Source organism: Lates calcarifer, unplaced genomic scaffold (genome assembly GCF_001640805.2).
Source record: "Lates calcarifer isolate ASB-BC8 unplaced genomic scaffold, TLL_Latcal_v3 _unitig_957_quiver_1491, whole genome shotgun sequence".
In the NCBI taxonomy this organism is placed as follows: domain Eukaryota; kingdom Metazoa; phylum Chordata; class Actinopteri; family Centropomidae; genus Lates; species Lates calcarifer.
Window position 1 is genome coordinate 1 of NW_026118121.1, and position 8,699 is coordinate 8,699.

The following is an 8,699-nucleotide window of genomic DNA, read 5'->3' on the forward strand; positions in this document are numbered from 1 at the left end:
CAGGAACAGGTGTTGGAGCTACAACTTCTGGTTGGGTGACCACTGATGCTTGAGCTACTGGTGCCATGGAAAATTGAGGTGGAGGTAGCTGAGCAGCTGGCACTTGAAATACAGGCACTGGAGCAGTTGTATCAGCTGAACCAGGAATTTGGGATACAGGAGGAACAGAAGTGGGAATCACTCGTGCTTGTGGAGCTTGTATGGAAGGCATAGACAGTGGAGGTGCAGTTGAAAATGGAGCCTGATGAACAGTTGTTACTGATGGTGCTGACTGCATTGTCTCTACAGAGGTAGAGGTGGCTGGAGGATGAAAGGTAACTGGAGTTTCTAGGGTTGTAGCCAAGGACCTGGAGGTACAGAGGATAGTGGGAAGAGCACTGATGGAGCACTTGGGGATAGTTGTGACGTAGCAGATACAGCATTAATGGGTAGTTCAGATGCAGTGGAGAACGGTGGTGGCACAACAGCTGCTGAAGCAGGCGCTGGGTCGTTTTTGTGATCGGTGGTCGAAACGTTACTGGGGCAGTTGCAGCTCGGATGCTGATGAAGCCAGGAGTGAAGGGACGTGCTGTTCTGTTGAGAACATTACTAGTAGGTAGTTCTGGTAATGGTGTTTCAGGGGGTTGTGCAGGACTGGTCAGAATAGTCACTGAAGCAGTGGCTGGTTTGGGTGCCACAGGTGGAGGTGATCACCATGCTAGCTGTGCTAACTGTAGAGTAGGATAGGTCCCCATTAGACACTGCATGGGTGCCAGCAGCAGCTGGCCCTGTTGCTGGGGAGAGTTCTTGCTGGCCTGGTTGTAGGCCCAGGTGGTATCGTCTGCTGAGGCTGGAGGTTTGGTTGTATCTCCAATTGTATCCCTGCATGCAACTGGCACATCTGAGCCTGTTCTTGGATTTGAGATTGTGGAGGAACCTGAGGTTGTGCTGCCTCCACCTTCTTGGCATGCTCAGCAGCTCTCTTCCTCTGCTGTTCAAACAGTGAGCACCCTTGCCTGCAGTTTCACTCAACCCTGGACTCGGAGCATCCTCTGCCCCATCCCCACGACCTTCAGTGCCTGCAGTTGCCCTCTTTTCCAGCATATCCAAGTAGTCACTATCCCAAGTTGGGTCAGGAACTGAAGAGAAGCCATCTTCATCAAACTCTGATTCGCTGCCAGGGAATACACCATCCTCCTCTTGTGAGTCCTGACACCTGTCCTCATCCACACTACCAAAGCTGGTGAGGGTATACTTCTTAGAGCGCTGCCGCCTCTTTTTGAACATCAGTACCCCCTTGGAGTGAGGGTTTGGAGCATCAGTCAGCAGGGATGCAATTGTTCGGCACTTGCTTTTGGCTTCCTTTACATGCTTGTCTTGCTGTGTATCTCCTCGATTCAGTTCTACAGGGTATGAAAGCCATAACTATTAGAAGTTGCACAATAGCATACCATAAGTGGTGCAGTAAGGTCATGGGGGTCTGAATAAACAGATTTAAACTTTAAACCAAAAACAAATAGGGTAGCCACCACATATCCTTTATCTTGTTATGGTATTAAGCAGATTATCATAGGCAACCTAAATTTGCTACCCAAATATGCACTGCCATTTAGTGTTAAGTGTTCCTAATTTGTCTTCAACAGGGCTCCTAAGTAGGACATAAGAATGTTAAACCGGTGCTCAGTGATGGCAAGGGGGATTTACAAAGTAAATTTATTTAAATTCTTAAACAGCTTGTTGACTTCAAATAGCCCTACACTGTGCTTTTTTGTGGGCCTATTATGGGTGATGGATAGGATGACAAGTTGTTGAAAAGAATGCTTTGTCAGTCTGAGTGGTTGTGTATTATGTCGTGCCACTGTATTATAACAATTTTTGACCTCTCCTGAAAGTTTGTGAAACAGTAAGAAATAACTGGTTGATTTTTCATGCTCTAGTAACTAGAATGATACATTACAATATACGGTATGGGAAGTCTTCACCTACAAGTCCAGGTGACTGTTCCCTTTTATATCTGTGACTTACCACAAATATATCATTTTCACATAAATATTTGATAAAATAGCAAAACAAAAAGACGGCAAGAGAAATAGAGAAAGTAGAGAGGGCAAGTAAATGAGAGTATCCCTGCTTTGGCACTTGATGCCTAAAAGCAGCTGTAGATGCTTTTCAGTGCTCCCAGACTGATCACTGGGGTTTTTACACACATAACTGGAGGTAAATATAGTAAACCATATTGGCCATGTGCTGTTCAACAGGCTTAACTTAGGTTGACACCCACTCATACTGGACTACTAAGGAAAATTTATGGAAGTTTTTTTAGTTATGGTAGTTGATTGTCAGATTAAATGACTGGAACACATTGATTTCCTTGCTTAGGATTCACATAAAGATTAAGACAAAATTACTCAAACACTATAATAGTACTATAATAAATGTTTTTTTTTTTGTTTGTTTGTTTGTTTTTTTTTTCAAAATGACATTTACTGCTTGCTGAACTGCCTAAAGGAGGTGGCAGTATTGTCAGTATGGTTCTCAAGCTGTACAGAACCTTCTGCAAATATCTACATTTCCTCTGAGCATATTTGTCTCAAGGAATGTACTGTACATATAATCTCTGCCTTGAGAATTAACTACTAGATAAAAGTCTAGTTTTACAATGACAAAAATTTCCTCTGTATTGGGAGCAAAATAGATCAGCAGATTTTATTTCTGTGCTACAAAGCAGATGCCACATAGAAATAGGACATAGAAAACAATTAGAATAATATAATGGAACAAACATGTATAAGGCAAAAAACAGTATCAAAAGAACATGCTTGAAAAAAAGTATCTGAGTTTTAATGACATATTTATTTGTACAGTTTTGTTTGTGGAGTTAGAAAAAATTGTATGACGCTTGAACCGACAAGTGACATTTATCAGGAATGTATAAGTAAATGTGAATAACCTTTGTGGTGCACAGGCCCATGAGATTGTACTTCCTCATCTGTACTTACTGGCTTGCTTGGCCTTTTCCATGTAGGTTGTCGTAAGCTCCTCATCAATAGGTTTATTCACAGGACCCACCATAGGCACAAGCTGGCTGCGGGAGCCCAGCATCAGGGCCTCCTTTGCTCTCTCAGGGGATACCAGCGGCACATTAGCTATCTCTAGAAAGCCACTGTCCTCTTCTTGCCCTCCATCCCGTGGCCCCTGGTCATCTGCTGAGGAGATGATGGAGGAGGTCTCAGTGGATGTCTGGGAGGACCACATTCCTGGACCAGGAGGCTGATAAATCACCTCCCTCCTTGCCACCCCTGGCAGCCCTGCTCCTCCATCTCCATCTCCCCCGCGTCCATCCAGCAAAGTGGGGTAAACGTGGGCATCTGGAGCGCTGTCATAGCCACTCATCTCTGAGGTCTCTCCACCCTCAGGGGAGGCTCGTCCTGCCGGCTTCCCGGGGTTGGAATTGCTGGGGCTGCGGCGTTTCTGCCGGCGCTGCCTCTCATAGCCCGCCACGTCTGCATCACTATCAGTCTCACCATAGTAAGCCTCACTTCCAGGTGGAGATGTCAAGCCACTGGTTAGGGAGGAGCGACTACGGTGGACCTCTCGGACAGGTGCATGGTGGGGGTGGGTGGGTGACATGGCTTGCAGAGCAGCGCGATACTCTTTGTCTATACGGGGAGATGGGGCACGGGTCACAAGCACCACAGACTGAAAACCTGCAGGTGCCCTGCAAACAAGTAGAGGGTTTAACATGTTAATGGGGCCAAATGATGGCCCTTGGATGTGATATATAATCTAATTTCCTAATTCTATTATTTTTTATTTAATTATTTTGGGAATCTAATATAGTAGAGGCAAATATATGCACTTTGTAAATGGTGCATGTTTTGTGTCAGAACTGTGTGACATATATATATATATATATCCTCCTGAGAACCAAGGGAAAAAGTGTCTTACAATTTCTGTTTTTTTGTGATTTCCTATCTATTTGGGCCAAAAAAAACACCTTACAATTTAAATTTTTTAAAATATATTTTTTATTTTAATTTCACAGCATGTCCAATGTAGAGGACAACAGGACGATATCTGTGTGAAAATAGAACTAAATTTAGAAAACAAGAAAAAAGGAGCAGATTATATCTTTGGCTTGGAAGGGTAACTCCAAATACTTAAGAAAGATAAAAGTAAACAAATGAATGGGCCGGGTCTCAGGAGGATATATATATATATATATATATATATATATATTTTTTTTTTTTTTTTTTCTTGGTGGTTTATCATCAGTAAGACTTAAACTCTCTGACCTTTTGACCCGTATGTGTAACACCCCAGGGGAGCTGTCGATGAGGTTCATGGCCTGAGCGTGGGATAGCGTTCCACATGGCTGTTCATTGATGGACACCAGCTCATCAGCCTCCCGCAGCCCAGCTCTGCATGCCTTGCTGCGTTTACGCACCTAAGAGAGCAAAGGAAGGCAATGTTTCAAACACTTATAGATGACAAAAAGTTAAACAGATGTTTGATAAGCTATATCAAGAATATTGTATTGAAGCCAATCTGTTGTAGTCTTTTGGGTAAGTCCAAGACAACTCTCAAGTCCTTCAGAAGACATCTAAGTCCTCAAGTCAAGCCTCAAGGCCTTGAGGACAAGCTCATATGAATTCCAAGGAATGCTTGCCTTTTAATATGTGAATGCTCTCATGCTGAAGTATTTATATTCTATTGTTCCAGGATTTTATCAAATTTTAAGAGTTGGATGTTTACACTTGCAATTCTGACATCAGATCTGAATGAGATTGAAGTCTCAATTAAGTAAACTTTCAGAGCAACTTGGCAAGTCCAAGTCTCAAGTCTACAACTCTGATTTGAAGAGCTGTGATGTAGAGACAACTGATACAAACATCAACACTTCTCAGGCTTTCTCTCACTACTGTTTTATTCTTTCCCACAGAATTGTATGTTTGGCTTTTGTAACCACAGGAATGAAAAAAAAAACAAAAACAGAGCTGTACTGCTGTCTTGTCTTGGTTTGTGATAGTGACTGACAGAGAGCAGATTTTGTCCTGACAGCTTGATCTTGCTGCGGACACATGCCACATATTGCAGCTTGAGTAGGGCACTCATACACACTTTAACAGGGAAATGCCAGCCAGCAGCCATCTTCATTTGGTGCTTTTCTATTTGTGCCCGAGGTCTGTTAGGACCATGGTGTTATGACCTAAATTGCCTAAGGTCTATGTTAACCGTGTCAACATGTCCCATAAAAGAAATTAATGCAGATGTTCAAAAACAATGACTGCAGTGTTGATTGTACTTTGTGAGAGCAAATGAATATTGTATGTTAGATTTCAGAGATATGGAAGTATTGCTTTGGTTGGCCTAATTAGTTTTCTTTCCAGCTATTCTGGTTTGGCTGTAATGAAATCCCACTTCTCCATTTAGCTAAGCCTTTCAAAGTGGCCTGTGCCTGTTAGCAGTAGAGGATGTCAGTTATTCATTTAGTCAGTCACCTTGTGGTTGCAAGTCATAACAGTTATAATGCCCTTACGTGCTTGCGCACGCACACTTATACTACATGCACTGATATAAAAATACACATAAACTCATATAAATAAACACACACACAGAAATCCAGCACTGACACACCAGCTCTTTCAGTGAAGCCCCAAACTGCTCCACCTGTTAGGGATGGTATGAGCCCTGACAAGATTACGCCTTCCTGTTCTCAGGGGTGAAGGAGCACACTGTTTTGGATGGTCAGACAGAAACAGCTGTCCGCTGCCGTAAAGGTGATTCGGTGTCCTGTAGCTCTCTTGTGTACCTACTGCTACATTCTGCACAAGTCAACTACATGTGGGATTAACATTTTCAAGAACATACATTCTTTAGATGTCAAATACTGTTTTGTGAATATGGTGAATATCTTAGAGGCTTTGAACCTGATTGAGAGGTACATACTAAAAATACAATGGTTTTCTTGGACGTAGACAAACAGAACAGCCTCCTTTATGATATTGTCACACAGTGTGGGAAAAAAAACAGAAGATTATTTGATCATTTATTCACAGTTCATGTGGTCCCTGAACTGGAATAATATGGAGAAACAGAGGTTTAACAATTAGGATTTCCTATGCATGTGAACCTACAGTAAAGGATTATATCCTCTTCTTTAGACAGCAAGATACTGAGTAGTCCATGTACAAAAATAGTGTATGAGGTTAATTTTTGAGCTGAAACACACACCTTGGCTGACCCTGTGACCTGCCGCTTCTTAACCAAAAATAGCAGCTCAGAAAAGTAGGTCTGCCCAGTGAATGGTTATTGAAAGTGTGTGGGGATATGTATGTATGTGTGATGTACATGTGCCCATGGATCATGTGTGTGCAGGTGTGCTGAAACCTGAACTGTCATATCCAGAAATAAGGTCTCTCTGTATAAATATTTTATTTGAAGAGAAAAGGAAGACCAATGTTGGTAGAGTGAGGAGCAACGACTATGGATAAATGATTTTTACAACTCGTGCCACAGATGGTGATGACGTAGAACATATTTAATACAAACAGCAAAGGATCAATATGAAATCAGAAAATGTAATGTTTTTAAGTATTTACTCTTTTTCTTGTTTTGTTTTTTCCATTCCAACCATTTTTCAGCTTTCTTTCTCAGAGGTACTATTTTTTTCTGCTTGTAAGCCTAATTAATCCTTTTATCCAGTATATGTTCCACTTTGGCTTACATATTAATATATGCTTTCTGAAAAGGAGATCAAAATTCAAATCTGGACTTCAGTGGTGCTAAATGTGAGCACCAAAGTCTTGTCCATGAAGAATTTGCTCTAGAGGAGTAAAGTGAGCTGAGCCTCCATATGAGAGTTGTAAGGTTAAATGTTTCCTTTACACAGTGAATATTTTCTTTCAGTGAACTAGAAAAAAAGTGGATATAATACATGTCTGTAATTCTCACAAAGCAGTGTAATTTTAGTATTTCACACCAATGTGACTCGAGTGTGGCCTGAACCACAGTGATTTTAACAACTGAACTAAATCCAGACTTTCACGACATTCATTGTTCACCTATGTGGTTTCTAAATAAATTTTGGGTAACCTGCCAGCTTAAACATGATCAAGCACAGCTGGGGTGACTTGAGTTTCTTATTGAAATGATGACATAATGGAAACATGCTAGTTTAGTTACACAAATCAGATCATGATTATGGGTGGATGATATGTGGAATCCATAAGCCCCCTCACAATTAAGACACATTAACAGTCTCTGCTACAATGTACATTTAACTGCTCGAAGCGCAGCTGAGGAAAATCATCAGAAAGTGGCAGACGGTCAAATTTATTTGTCAGATATTCCGGTCAGGATGACTCTAGTTTCACCTTTACCCAGTTTAATAGGAGAGGCAGCATTCATTAGAAGATATGCAACAGGACTGCCCTACATTCCCAGCTGAACTTGAAGTTTAAAGTTCACCCAATCAATCATCGGCGCACTTCTGTATGAAGACCGTTCTCAAACAAGATGATGACTCATATTCAGGCCCCAAACCAACCAGCATGATAGCCAATATTCCATTTCAACTATATTCACAGCTCTTTAAATCTCTACCTAATATATCTCAGCTGATGTTTCACTTCTCTTCAGCGAGACTGCTCAGTCTAATGCAGTTTTCTATTTTCTGTGTTCAACTCAGAAAACCATGACCACAACCTGCTGAGTGACCCATCTTACCTTAGCCACCTGGAGAGGTTTCTGATGTTCCACACCTCCCTGGAGACGAAAGCCCCACGGCGCTCCACCGGACAATGTAATTATCACTTCCTCTGCAACCATTGTTCTTTTCTGTTTGTCGTCTTTTTTTTTTTCTTTTTTTTTTAGCTTTTCCTCTTCCTCTTGGTTATTTTACGTTCCTCTTTGGTTTTTATATTTCGTCTGGGGGGCCCTCAGTGCATTGGCCCCATGGTCAGCAGTCAGGGCCCCCTCAGAGAGCTCTGACCTGCTCTTCGCCTGCCACACTGTCCGGGTGCTGACTTCTGTCTGAGTCCAGCTCCAAGGCCAACACTCACACCTGAACGCACACACACACATGCGCTTCTGTGCGCCCACCCATACCCGGAGTGGGGCAACTATCATTGCCAAGGGAGAGGGAGAGGGAGAGGGAGAAGGAGAGAGAAATATGATGGGACGAGGGTCTGTGTCTGCTTACACTGAGGAATGCCTGCCCCAAATGAGCGAGGGGAGGGTCCTACGCAACACTTGTCCTGTCACTCAGACCTATGCCACTGGGTTGCTGATAGCCCTTCCAAAAATAGGACACAACCACCACCACCTCCACTGCTTTGCCTGCTCCTCTGCAGACCAAGGGAAAGTTAACATTCAGAGCATCCAAATGGCACCATTTCATATCTGGCTTTACAGCACTGAGGTCATTAGTAACCTTTAGTAGGGTTACAGCCACATTCTCCATGCTGAGACTTGCCATGATAGGACATTCCAGTCTTGATTAGATGCACTCAAATATCCTTTGATTTACTTGATGTAGACAATGACTACATTGATTTTGATGCAGGTTAGTCTTTAACCGCTGCTGCGTATCGTTCCAGCTCTTCAGGATCTGGAGACATTCTAGGCTGTCATCGTTGAGCCTTTATTATCCTTCTCATGCAAGCTCTGGATGAACACCCTGCATAACTATATTGAAGTATGTCCCAAGTTAGAATTCC

At 42.5% G+C, this 8,699-nt stretch overlaps 1 pseudogene; it reads right to left on the bottom strand.

Annotated features, from left to right (window-relative positions):
* Positions 1-3: 3 nt before the first annotated feature.
* On the bottom strand, positions 4-8,187 carry LOC108880543 (synaptopodin 2-like protein; annotated as a pseudogene).
* Between the last annotated feature and the right edge of the window lie 512 nt (positions 8,188-8,699).